Here is a 14,621-nt window from a genome sequence, read left to right as displayed (position 1 = left end):
GAGAAGTGGAGGAGTGTCGAATGCCTGGCACCCCTGTCCGTCAAGGTCATTGTGGATGTTTACATTTTCGGATTTATGATGATCGGCCTGCTGCTGATTGGCCGGTGCTGCGACCTGATCCTCTGGAGGATTAAGAAGACCGCCACGACAAAAAGACGCCCAAGGGAGGACGGTCTTTTCAAATCAACGGCCAAAAGCTGAGGCTGACCGTTTGTGCGAACTCTTTTGAAAGGTGGACAGTTTAGGTTATAGACGATTGAGACACAAGTTGGATGTCACCAGCACTGAGAGGGCTAAACCCAGCTTCTGTCTGGAATGTGGAGAAACCGAGCAGAGGAAGGTCAAAAGGCTCCTTTCACCAAAACAAGATTCCTTCTGATCTTGTCTGGCGACGCTGGAAGACTAAACCTCCCCTGAAGATTCAGGGAAAAGATTCGCAGCTGGTTGGGAGACTAAACTGATCCTGGGTCAGTCTGGAGCGCTGCCAAAAGACAAAACCAAGCTTGTGCGACAATGAAACTGATCTGAAACCAGTTTAAAATCACAAACTACAGCAGTCTGAAGCCAAACTGGGACTAGTTCAAAATAAAACCTTTAGTCTAAAATCCAGCTGGGATATTGTGAGTTAGTGTAGACAGCTGGTTTCCCAGGTGAACGTGGGTGGAGCTGGAAAGAGCTGCTCCACCTGTTAACATCCACAGGTCAAAGGTCACCACTTCATTTAACTGGAACACCCGGGGCATGCAGTGATTACACCACTACTCCCGGTCTCATTCACACACTCCATGTTTCATCTTCTGGTGAAACTGGATCAACTCACCTCACACACTCCTGCTTCCGGTCTCCTCCTCAGGGCGGGGGCGGGGCCAGAGCGGCCATGTTTCACCTGTCTGACGTCACACGGAGCAGTCCATTATCCAGACCCTGTCGGGGTGAACTGCTGGGTCCAAATGGACATTGTGGAACTGTTTCAGAGAAAAAAAGATATTGCAAATATATTGACATGTTTTTCTTATTTTATGACTTTAAAAAATATTTAATTCTTTATTCAGTTATGTCCTCATGTCTTATGGTGAATGATCATTTCATGATTTATTTCACAGTCACTTGTACATATACTGTGTCAGCACTCCTACAAACAGTAATAGAGATGACTGGTTTATTATCAGTCAGGACACAAATGTCCTAATTTTGGGAACACCAGGCTGCTCTGGGTATTTGGTTTGTTTAGATTCTGTGTGTGTGTGTGTGTGTGTGTGTGTGTGTGTGTGTGTGTGTGTGTACACGTTTTTCCATCAAGGATAGGAAATTCCGGCACAATGTGCCTCATGGGGCCATTTTCTGGATCCCCATGAGGGGAAACAGTGTTTTCTTGACCATGTTGTTGTTAATGAAAAAAGTAAAATTGCAGAAACATTTCTTTAGGGCTACGCTTTGTTTTGGTGTGGGTTAGGGTTAGGGTAAGGGTCAGGGTTAGGAGTTAGATATGAATGGGAGTCAATGGAAGGTCCCCACGAGGAGAGAAAGACAAAAGTGTGTGTGTGTGTGTGTGTGTGTGTGTGTGTGTGTGTGTGTGTGTGTGCACGTGTGTGTGGTCCAACAATAAGAGACAATCAATCATTAAACCAATGGACCACAAAATTACTGTAAATATTCACATTGAGAGCATCGAGCTGGATTTGCCAGAAGGAGCAAACTTAATAACTGACATGGATTCACTAGGAGTCCTAATTTTGGCAAAAAGAAAAACCAAACAATGTCCAGAAGTGTCCAAAAACAAACATGAACAGAAATTAGATTAATTGATGGCATTTGAAGAAACAACACATCAACCAATACACTCCTCCATGTCCTCCGTCCTGTGGAATCACTCCGTCTGTCTCACAACTGTCTTCACTGGACAGATTCCTCCAGCTGTGAGAGTCGTCTTCTGTTATTTCCCTCTCGCCACACCGCCACCAGCTGCAGTTTGAACAAGGAAGACATATAAATAACAAACAGCCAAAGTACAACAAGGAAACTCAACCAGCCACTGCTTCAGAGTCGTGTCAGACTGGATTTGAGTTGGATTGACATTCAGAACAGAGCAGACGTTCACCAGAAGAGGACAGAGAGGCAGGCAGGGAAGAGGGTGGAGGGGAAGGGCTGGAAAAATCCATGGGTGGGTGGAACAGTTCCTGCCCAGCCTCTCCCCGGCGGAGGAGGGGGTGATGCTGGATACATTTATGAATAAATAAAAACTCTTCCCTCTTCAGAGCTGCGGCTCTACTGTGGTAAAAGACTCTTTTCACACAACATCTGTCAACTTCTACTTTCTCTAGTTGCAGCATTTGAACCGGAAATGAGTTGAAGCGGATGTTGTGACCAACTGCTGCCTGAGAAAGTCCAAGCTGAGAGAGTGAAAGAGTGAAAAGAGTGCCTGGACCGTCTCCTGTCTCCACTCCTCCACCTGCTGCTCTGGAGGAAAGAAAAGAAACTGTTAGAACATTTTGATCACCTGGATGTTTTTGTCTTCATTGATGAAAATCTACATTTGTTTGTTGCTTTATTTCCACTTTGATTGCTCAAGATGTCAAAGTGGTGGTACAGATTACTTTTTCATTCGTGAGTTTGTTTCCTTTTTACATATATTTTCTTACATTCAAATAAAAGTAAGATTTGAAACGAGAATAATAAATTTGCCACTAAATATATTTATCTAAGTGAATAAATCCATCTGGAAATGTGGACTGAAATGTTTCATTTTGACCCTGGGAGAGTTTGATTAAATCTGACTGTGATTAAATCATTTTTTATGTGTGCAAATTATAACATCATTGTAACAAATCCAAAAATTGGTGTGTGTGTGTGTGTGTGTGGGTGTGGGTGTGGGTGTGGGTGTGTATACACTCAGCTACATCTTGCACAGCGGGAGTGTGAGCAGCTGCGTGATGTGCAGTAGTGCCGGTTCTCCTGAGGCTTCCCTCTCAGGGACCAAAAAACATCTCTCAAACCTGATTCCAAGTTCCTTCTTTGGTCCCACACAGAGAAATAACTCCACTCCACCGGAGATTTGAAATGTTCACCAGATTTTTATTCACTCAAAGGATTACAGGTTACAATCCAAAATTGATTAAAAAAAAGTAAAATACCAAAAAATGAAGAAATCAAAGAGAACTGATTTTGCGTTGGTTCTGTTACGTCTCAAATATTTGGCATGTATTATTTTAATATGGTCAATTCAAGTGAGCGGCTTTTAGATTCTGCTGCTCACAATGATCAGTTTTTTGTCTAAATTTGGTATCTGGCTGACATCAACCTCAGAGGTCACCTCTCTCCAGATTTCAGGTCAGGGTTCGATCTTTTCTCTGATAATTCAGAAAGGGAAAGCGAGAGCGCCATCCACTGGAAAACAGGGTCTACTTATACGCTCCGGTCCCATGGACATGTCCTCTGATGCTGTTTTGTTACCAAGAAAACCAACCACAGCCTCAGTTCTCAACAAAAAGAGAACGAAGAGAGAAGAAAAACACAACATGCACTCGGTGAGATCCACATGAGTTCTTCAGGCCACGATGGAACCACTCAGGATTAAATACAAACCGGTCAGGTTCCATACGGTCCAACACCTGCTGCAAACCACATCCTGCCTCACCTTGGTGCAGAACAAGCTAATAAGTTGGATTACAATCACAAAAATATCTCCTCTGTTAAACACAGTCGGCCTGAGCGGAGCAGATGATAATATATGATGAAATGAGCATCCATGATATGACTGAAAAACATCAATGAAAAAGGAGTAAAAAGGAGATTAAAAAAGGACATCCACTGTGGTCCAGTATACGACAAAACAACGCTCTTTTTTCGCCACGGTCCACAAAAGGAAAAGGAACCTTGTTCCACTGTCTGTGGGAACGTGATGAGATTCATCATTGCTGTAAGAAGCTCATAAAAACCATCTAGTCCTCACAGCAGGAAGGTTCAGAGGACCGAATTCATCCCTCCACTGCACCCGCTCAGCGTCCGCCCGGTCTGCCGGTCTGCCGGTCTGCCGGTCTGCCCCCTGCTGGCCTGCAGAGACATGACGACACACAGGAGTGAGGAGAGTCTGGCTCCACCCAGAGCTCCAGAGCATCAGCAGAGAGGTGAACAGGACCTTACAGTACAGCCACAGCGCCCCCTGCAGCAGCAGCAGGAGAGACATTTAAAATTCGGAATGCTGTGAAGTGAAAATGTAGCTTCAATGAAACTTTCCTTGTGCTTAAAATTATAGAAATTGTACTGACAATAATTCAATTTAATTTATTTAAGCTCATTTCTACTCAACAGATCTTAAATATTTAGGTTTGAACGTTCAAAAAAATAGATAATTCATTTAGCATTTGGGGTTACAGACGACAGATTGTGTTTAATTAACACGAGGATTATGAGGAGTCATTGAAAAATGTTCTCCCCTGTAAGAGGTCCCTGGATCCTAAAAGTTTGAGAACCCTGGTCTCTAATGTTAAAGCCAGGTTTTTTTTCTTGTTCTTGTTGTCAGACAAGCAGCATTTGGTTCATTAATACCATGGGACTTTCTGCTGTCAGCTGGAGCTGTTTAAAGACATTTTCCACATGATTAGTACATCAATGTTGGATCAGATCAACTTATCCTTAGTAACAGGCTATGTTTCACAGGTCTTTAAGGTTGCTGTTATTAAGGTCAAGGTCAAGGTCAAGGTCAAGTTTATTTATATAGCACGTTTAAAAACAGAAACATACTGCCCCAAAGTGCTTTCCACGATTATTAAACCGCCATTATATAATAAAAGGTCAACTATACTAAACATTAAACACAAGACTAATACAAAAACTGCTAATACGATAAAATTACAATACCAAAAAGCCTTAAAATCAACTTGAATTGAAAGCCAGTGAAAAGAAGTGGGTTTTCAGCAATGATTTAAAAGACTCAACAGGGGAAGCAACTCTGATATTAGCGGGAAGAGTATTCCAAAGTTCAGGGCCTGCAATAGCAAATATTAAACCTCTCCTCAAAAAGCCCACCCTTGATCCAGGTGTTCTAACAAGTTACAGACCAATATCCAACCTTCCCTTTATTTCTAAAATCCTATAGAAAGCTGTTGAAGTCAGCTTAGCGACCATTTATATAACAATGACCTATTAGAGTCTTTTCAATCAGGGTTCAGAGCTCATCACAGTACAGAGACAGCCCTGGTAAAAGTCACTAATGGTCTTCTCACAGCCTCAGATAGAGGACTGGTCTCTGTTCTGGTCCTGTTAGATCTCAGTGCTGCATTCGACACTGTTGATCATGATATTCTACTACAGAGACTAGAATATACTATTGGGATTAAAGGTTCAGCATTAAACTGGTTTCAATCATATTTAACAGACAGGTTTCACTTTGTTAATGTTAATGATGACTCTTCAGCCCGGATCAAAGTTAAATATTGAGTCCCACAGGGTTCTGTTTTAGGACCTATACTTTTCACATTATACATGCTTCCTATAGGAAACATCATCAGGAAACACTCCATTAACTTCCACTGTTATGCAGATGATACACAGATCTACCTATCCCTGAAACCAGGTGACACCGATCAACTTGTCAAATTAGAAGCTTGTCTTAATGACATCAAAACCTGGATGAGTCATAATTTTCTCCTCCTAAATTCAGATAAAACAGAATTCATTTCATCAAAAATTATCTAATCAAATACTGACCCTAGATGGTGTTGCTTTAACTCCCAGTAACACTGTGAGGAACCTGGGAGTGACCTTTGACCAAGACTTATCCTTTAACTCCCACATTAAACAGGTCTGCAGGACCTCCTTCTTTCACCTGCGTATTATTTCTAAAATCAGGAACATGCTGACTCAAAGCCATGCTGAGAAATTAATCCATGCATTTGTTACCTCCAGAGTAGACTACTGTAATTCCTTGTTATCAGGGGCCCCAATAACTGCCTAAAAAGTCTCCAACTCGTTCAAAATGCTGCAGCAAGAGTTCTCACAAGAACCAGTAAGAGAGATCATATCACCCCAATATTAGCTTCCCTTCACTGCTTCCTATTAAATCTAGAATAGAATTCAAAATCCTCCTCTTAACCTATAAAGCCCTGAACAATCAGGCCCCATCATATCTGAAACAGCTGTTAGTCCCATACTGTCCCAGGAGAACGCTTCGTTCTCAGAGTGCTGGTCTGCTGGAGGTTCTTAGGTTCTCTCAAAGTAGAACAGGTGGTAGAGCCTTTAGCTATCAGGCTTCTGTTATGTGGAACCAGCTCCCAGTGTCTGTAAGGGAGGCTGACACAGTCTTGGTTTTTAAGACGAGGCTTAAGACCTTTCTATTCAATAAAGCTTACAGTTAGGGGTCACGTCCTCTCTCTCTCTCAACTATTATGTAACTGTTCTGTAAGGTGATGTTGGGAAAATGAGTCGTGGATTTATTGTATAAATCTGTGAACCTGTGTCCACTTCAATAGAAATAAAATGATCTCTCCCCCTCTCTCTCTTTCCACTGTGGGAGACCAAAAAGTCAGAACACCGAAACCCTGGACGAAGAGGCTGTCTCTTAGGTGGACTAGAGCCCTGATTGAGGGATCGCAGACAGCACATCAATCGCGGCTGATCCATTGAGACAGCCTGGATCCAATGGGTGCAATTCTAATTGGGCATCAAACAAAACAGCTGCTCCACTGATTAACTGAGGTAACCCGGACCCAGTGGGTGTAAGCGTTTACTTAACCCCGGGCTCCTACCATGTGGAACCGGCTCCCAGTTCTGCTCCTTATCTCGTTTCAATGTAATTTCATTGAATATCAGGGACCCACACAGAGTCTCTAACCCAAGGTCGGACAGTCCTCATCATGAAGGACACCCAGAAGGGAACAATACCATCAAACTACCGGCCTATAAGGAAACCCCTATCAGGCATCATAGCAGCCAAGATAAGTAGGCACATGGATCAGTACATGAGTAAAGCACAAAAAGGGATTGGCAATAACACCAGGGGCGCCAAACACCAGTTACTGGTTGACAGGGCAATCGCCCAAGACTGCAAGGCCCGCAGCACCAACCTGTGCACTGCCTGGATTAATAAGAAGAAAGCCTTTGACTCAATACCACACATATGGATACTGGAGTGCTTGAAACTGTACAACATCAACAGGACTCGAAGGAGCTTCATTCATAACTCAGTGGGGCTGTGGAAGACAAGTCTAGAGGCTAACTCAAAGCCAGTGACCCAGGTGAGCATCAAATGCGGCATATACCAAGGTGATGCCCTGTCCCCCCTGCTGTTCTGCATAGGCCTGAACCCCCTCAGCCAGATCATTACCAAGAGCAGCTTTGGATACCGGTTCAAGAGTGGAACAACTGTCAGCCACCTCCTCTACATGGATGACATCAAACTGTATGCCAAGAATGAGCGTGACATCGACTCCCTGATTCACCTCACCAGGATATACAGCAATGACATCGGGATGTCATTCGGACTGGATAAGTGCGGACGAATGGTATCTAGAAGAGGGAAAGTGATCACAACTGAAGGAGTTGAATTACCTGAAGGGAACATAACAGATGTGCAGGACAGCTACAAGTACCTGGGGATCCCAAAGGCAAATGGTAACCATGAGGAAGCAGCTCGAAAGTCAGCCACAGCCAAATACCTACAGAGAGTAAGACAGGTCCTGAAGACCCAGCTGAATGGCAAAAATAAGACCCAAGCCATAAACACCTACGCCCTACCAGTAGTCAGATACTCTGCTGGCATAATATCCTGGCCACTGGAAGAAATGCAAGCCACTGATATCAAGACATAGCCTGGGAATTCCCATCCTGCCTGCGCCCTCATTTCATTTCGATTTGCAGGGCAGTCTGGCGACCAAGAAGAGAATTTGTCCCTAAGTCCGGGACTCAATCACAGGACGGGGAGGGACAGTTAGACGATGACACCGAGTAAGCGACTGCCGACCGAGTGTGGAGCCGCAGCGCTAGCAGAATCTGTGTGACTGCTCCGGCTCCGAGGCGACTATCAGGTCCATCATCGCTAAGCTCTCTGATATGTTAGGCGTTGTTTTGGTCACAAACATATCTGTGGGGTGTGCATAAACACGGGGACCACTTCCCCTCATGTTTACTTTACACAAACGGCAATAATCGTCCGGTGCCATTGCGAAAGAAGTAAACACAGCAATGCTTCTTCTTCTTCCTGGTTTTGCTGTCGCTCTGCAGTTACGTCAGCAGCTAGAACTGACACTATTAAAATCTATTAACATTAATCTGCTAACATTAAAATCTGTTCGGACAGTAAAAGGCTACATACAATATTGCACGCCCCAGCTGCCGAACAGGACAAAGGAAAAAAAAAAAATAGAACTGACATGATTGGCTCTGGGTTCCAACAGCCCCAGACTGACAGACATGCGCAGCGCCCAATCAACAGCTGCAGAACATTTTAAACTGCTCCTCCCCTACAAGAAAGTGAACAAGTGGCTCCCAGCCTGAATCTCACTTGTGATTCAGGCGGCGTTAGCCAGCCTAATCAAGACAAGAAAGCTCCTTACAATGCATGGAGGGTTCCACCCTAATCCAGCATACTGAGGCTATACACCAAGAGAAAGGAGGGAGGCCGAGGACAAGTGAGTGTCAGAGCCACTATCCAGGAGGAAACCAAGAGCCTCCATGAGTATACCAAGAAGATGGTCCCCAGTGATGATCTGCTAAGTGAATGCCTCAGACATCAAAAGCCCAGTAAGGAGGAGCCAGAGGAGCTATCATGGACAGACAAAGCCCTGCATGGCATGTACCACCGACAAATTGAAGAAGTGGCTGACATTGGGAAAACACACCAGTGGCTGGAAAAGGCTGGACTGAAGGACAGCACAGAGGCACTAATCATGGCTGCACAAGAACAGGCCCTTAACACAAGATCAATAGAGGCCGGGATCTACCACGCCAAACAAGACCCCAGGTGCAGACTGTGCAAAGAAGCCCCAGAGACAGTACAGCACATCACAGCAGGGGGTAAGATGCTGGCAGGCAAGGCATACATGGAACGGCACAACCAGGTAGGGGGCATCATGTACAGGAACATATGTACCGAGTACGGACTGGAGGTCCCAGGGTCAAGATGGGGCTTTCGGGGGCTTCAGCCCCCTAAAATGGGCCTAACGACGACACTGAACTTAACTAATGACTTTTCCCTGCATTACAACGTTACCATTACTGATAATGAAGGTCTGTGTGTTTCCGCTACTATAATTCACCGCTTTCAGCTGGTCTTTCCTCCTCCAGAGTTCAGTGGCGCTGCAGAGCGTGGAAGTTGTTTACAGAAAGAAGGAACCTGATTGGTCCAAAATATGTCACGTGATGTGCCAGACATACAGCCCTAGAGAGCCCTGATCATTCAAAGGCAGCTTTTAAACTAAAAAGAAGTACAGACCTCTACTGACATATATCCATGTCAGTAGCTGTGGAAGTGCTATATATCTACAGTGACAGATCAGATTTGACTGGTGTTTCATATTATCACACAATAAAATTTGAATATTTTAGATTAATGTCATTCTTTTTGTTTGCAATTTAGTCTGTCAAGTGTCCATTTATTTCATTAATCATATATTCAGTTTTATAATAAGTAACTCAACATACATCTTAAAGCCAGGGTTGGCAATCTTGGAAAACTAGCATGTAGCACGAATGTAGCATCTCCCAAGGCTCCGCCCAGCTCCCACCCCTTTGGAGGAGCTCCCGTTGGCAGCGAACGCACTGGACGCAGAAGCGCCGCGCGCACGCGCGTGCAGGAGCACCACTTGCACGGAGTTTGTGATCGCCTTTCTGACTGCCCGCACACAACGCGCATAGGAGCGCAGCGCGCCTGCTCCGCTTCGTTCTATTTTTCACGCGAGCTGAGAGCACCTTGGAAACACGTGCGCACACTGAACCAGGGCCAATGCACGCTATTGAAATGTACGCGCAGGGGGCTGGTAGAACGGCGAAGGGATTTGATTGGTTCCTGAAGAGCGGTCTGCGCGATACGATTGGTCGGAGTTTTTACTGTCCTGTGGCCGCTACAGTTGTTAGATTTTTTTCCGCACTTTTTTCCGTCCAAATAATGTATTGACTTCTCCCAGGGGGCAATGAGCATTTCACTCAGTATGACTAAAAATGCTTTTGGACAACATCGTCCACCTTAGCTTTAAAGTTCCATTCAGAGGGATCCAGACTCTGAGGTATTTAAAAAGTTCTTTTTTCTGACACAAAAGTGATTTTTCCTAGTAATTACTTATTTTTAAAACATCGTAACTCAGTTACTTTGTTGAAGGAGTAACTTGCAACTATAACTAATTACTTTTAAAAGTAACTTGCCCAATACTGATGAAGAGGAAACTCTTGGTCCGGACTGCATTTGAACTGACTGTTCTTCCTTGTGGCCACCAGGGGGCGCAGGAAACCAAAGCAGCCCAGCAGTGAATGTATGAAGAGCAGCTGCTTCCAGCTGATCCAGCTCCTGTACAGTTCACCTGTATGGAGCACAGCTCCTCCTTCAGGGACTGCTTCCTGGACGCTTGTTCACACTGACCACAGCAACAACCGCTGCTGGGAGCAACTGAGGCTGAGCACAGAGCTCAGCAGGTAATCACATTACTGAGAGGATTTAGTGTTTGTGGTGAGGTAGAGTTGTCAAAACACTGAGTGGATGACACACTGTGTTTGTCCTTGTCTTTATTTCTATGTTTACTGGTCTAAAACTGATTTAAACTACTCTGGTACATAACTTTAGAACAACAGAATCTCAAAGGAAACAGCAGAACCTCAAAAGAAATACTGGAAGCTCAGAGAAATCAGTTGAACCTCACAGGAAACAATCAAACCTCATAAGAAACAATAGAACTCCGGAGGAAACAGTAGGAACTCATATGAATCAATAAAACCTCAGAGGGCACAATAGAAAATCAGAAGAAACGACAGAACCTCATAGGAAATAAATCTGCTGTAAAACCAGGAAGGAAAGATTCATTTTTTTAAAGTCAGCAAAACATACCTGAGCAGATGAGTTTCAGTGTGCGAAAGAAGCTCCATGATACCACACAGTTCCACGGATCAGGTCCAGATCGAAAACATTCTGAGTCGATTCGCCACATAGATTGAAGTGGCGCATCAGTTCGTTCAAGAGAAACAGCAGAGCCACAGTTCAGATGCTCACAAAAGAGAGCGGCTGTCTCCAGGGTGAAGCCATCGCCCATCACAGGTCTCTGGTCACCAACATATTTCAGCTCCAGACTTCCTGCACAGCGACTGGCTCCTCCCACCAACCTGAACTCATCGACCCCTGAACCCAGAGCAGAGAGAGAAGAGTGAGAGGATGGAGTGAGTGTGAAGAGAAGAGCAGTGGAAGCTGCAGCTCCTCTTCTACCTGAGCAGGTGAGTCCAGCAGCTTTACCAGGTGAGCAGCTGCTTCTAGCTGAGCCTGAGCTTCTACAGTCCAGCAGAGCAGACTCATGGCCTCCACACTGGAACTCTGGGCTCCACCTGGGAGTCTGCACGTCTCCATAGAGCGCCCCCTGCAGGACTGAAGGAGCCCCACAGCCAAGCTCCCGACACACCACCTGTGCATCCTGCAGGTCCAGGTCTGCTTCACACACTGAGGACCAGGGCTGGTCAGACAGATTAGTCTTCACCTGCAGTCTGCCTGAACAGCGACTGGATCCATTCAGCAGCCGCACCCCGTCTGAACACCAGGGTTGGGGAGGAACAGATCACATGTGACAGAGTTACGTAAAAGGAACACAAAAGAAGTGTAACTGTAATCCTTTACAGTACATAAAACAATTGTAATCTCATTACAGGTATATCTGATAAAAGCATTGATTACTGATGAGGATTACACTTGAAAATCAGATTGAATATTCCAGACATATGAATCATATATATAGACATATATAATCTGCTGTAAAACCAGGAAAGAAAGATTCATTTTTTTAAAGTCAGCAAAACATACCTGAGCAGGTGAGTTTCAGGGTGTAAGAAGATCTCCATGATACCACACAGTTCCACAGATCAGATCCAGATTCAACACATTGTGAGTCGATTCTCCACAAAAATTGATGTGACACATCAATTGGTTCAAAGGAAACAGCAGAGCCACAGTTCAGATGTTCACAGATGAGAGCTGCTCTCTTCATGCTGAAGACACCACCTGTCACAGGTCTCTGTTCACCAAGATATTTCAGCTCCAGACTTCCTGCACAGCGACTGGCTCCTCCCACCAACCTGATCTCATCCCCTGAACCCAGAGCAGAGAGAGAAGAGAGAGAGGATGGAGTGAGAGTGAAGAGAAGAGTAGTGGAACCTGCAGCTCCTCTTCTACCTGAGCAGGTGAGTCCAGCAGCTTTACCAGGTGAGCAGCTGTTTCTAGCTGAGCCTGAGCTTCTACAGTCCAGCAGAGCAGACTCATGGCCTCCACACTGGAACTCTGGGCTCCACCTGGGAGTCTGCACGTCTCCATAGAGCACCCCCTGCAGGACTGAAGGAGCCCCGCAGCCAAGCTCCCGACACACCACCTGTGCATCCTGCAGATCCACGTCTGCTTCACACACTGAGGACCAGGTCTGGTCAGACGGGTTAGTCTTCACCTGCAGTCTGCCTGAACAACGACTGGATCCATTCAGCAGCCGCAACGAGTCTGAACACAGGACAGGAGGTCACTGCAGCTACAGCCTTGAAAAACATTGTACCTACAACCAGAAACACTGTAGCTACACTGAAACACAGGAGAGAAGACAGGATTAGAACGCAAAACATGTTTTCACAAGAGTTTTTCCCCTGACAGTGAAACTGAAGACAACATTATACACACACTTTCATTCCTCAGCAGCATCTCGTCCTCTTTTTCTTTTGTATCTATTCTTTATTTCACTCTTGTTGAGTGTCTTTATTGACAGTTCTACAATTCTATTTAGCAGACGTTTTTGTCCAAAGCGACGTACAACACACAAACACCAGTTGAGGCGGCTGCCATGCAAGGCACTCAGTCCGTCCACTGGGGGCAATTCAGGGTTCAGTGTCTTTCCCAAGGACACTTCAACATGCAGCCAGGGAGAGACTCACAACCTCCCGATTGTGGGACAACTGCTCTCGCCTACTGAACCACAGCCAACCTCGGCTGTTTAATCCGACTTTTGATAAACGAATCTGTTTTTAACTTAACTTCCACAGAAACTCCTCACATGAAATCCTGAGCTGTTGGTTTATGTGAAAAAATAGAAATTAAAAACCTTGAATCTTTACTCACTGATCCATCCTGTTGTCATGTTAGAAGCTTTCTGTCTGAACCATAGACGGATTATCATCACCAAGGGCCCTGGACACAAACTTGTCATGGGCCCACGGCCACCATACCACCACACAAACAGAGTGTGCTTCACACACATAACACTGGGCAATACACAACCACAAAAAAAAGCTCTGGCGCTGTCTACGACACTCAGCCCAATGATCCATCTACATATATCAGCACTGACGCACGTACCAGGCCACCTAACAATAAGACACACCTCAAATAAAATAAACCAAAACTGCTGGCTTTTTCCACTGCGGTCAAGTGAGCCAGCGCTCTGACAAACACAGTCAAGTGAGCCGACACGTCATTAAGCGGTACGCACATATTCTATGCATTACGGTAAAAGCGAAACTGAGAGGATTGTGAAACAAACAACTCACCTTTTTAATAATGAATAGGAGACACATGAATACTGTTAATAAAAGCAAAACTGACCAACAAAGTACATTAAGGAAAGCTTATGCTAATGGGGATTTTCAGTCAATATAGGTCAAATGAACAGGGAGATAATGAGCTCAAATACGGCATTTCTCCTAAAAATATATATCTATATTTTTTTTACAATATTTCAAGCTAAAACAAAGAGGTGTGTCTGAAAGAGACACTCGAGTAATGTGATTCACAAGAGATTTGGAGTTAATAGGTCAAAAAAACCTGGGAGCTATTGAGGAAAAACTCTTTTTGATAAAAATATTAATAAAATTTATTAATTACTTTTTTTGAGCAAACAAAGAGCTACAGTAATGTGATTTACAGGTGATTTGGAGTCTATAGGTCATACAACCTGGGAGCTATTGAGAAAAAAAACTCTATTTTTCTTAAAAATATTAATAAAAATGATTAAAAACATTCCCCGAGAAAACGAGGAGTTGTGTCTGAACCACACACTGTAGTAATGGAATTCACAAGTGATTTGGAGTCAACAGGTCAAATTACCTGGGAGCTATTGAGAAAAAGCTGTTCATTTTTAATAAAAATATTAATAAGAATTAGTAATAACATTCAACAAGAAAACAAAGAGCTGTGTATGAACCACACACTACAGTTGTGTGATTCGCAAGTGATTTGGAGTCAATCGGTCAAATAACCTTGGAGCTATTGAGAAAAAACTTTTTTTCATAAAAATATTAATAAAAATTATTGAAAATGTTAAAAGTTAAAATAAAGAGATGTGTCGGAAAGAGACACTACAGTAGTGTGATTCACAAGTGACTTGGAGTTAGTAGGTCAAATAACCTGTTAGCTATTGAGCTAAAATATCATATTTTCATAAAAATATTAATACAAATTATTT

General features: G+C 44.1%; 1 long non-coding RNA gene across 2 annotated transcripts; it reads right to left on the bottom strand.

Moving 5' to 3' along the window:
- Positions 1–3,058: 3,058 nt before the first annotated feature.
- On the bottom strand, positions 3,059–12,394 carry LOC115384075 (uncharacterized). Of its 2 annotated transcripts, none has more exons than XR_003930794.1 (3): positions 12,356–12,394; positions 11,030–11,317; positions 3,059–4,050 (listed from the first exon to the last, which is right to left on the bottom strand). It is a non-coding gene; the product is annotated as an uncharacterized LOC115384075 (long non-coding RNA). The 2 variants fall into 2 exon arrangements; XR_003930795.1 differs by lacking the exon at positions 12,356–12,394 and adding an exon at positions 11,402–11,465.
- Between the last annotated feature and the right edge of the window lie 2,227 nt (positions 12,395–14,621).

This window comes from Salarias fasciatus (assembly GCF_902148845.1).
Source record: "Salarias fasciatus chromosome 23 unlocalized genomic scaffold, fSalaFa1.1 super_scaffold_20, whole genome shotgun sequence".
NCBI lineage: Eukaryota > Metazoa > Chordata > Actinopteri > Blenniiformes > Blenniidae > Salarias > Salarias fasciatus.
Note: the sequence above shows the minus strand (reverse complement) of the source record. Positions and strands in the feature narration are given on the sequence as shown.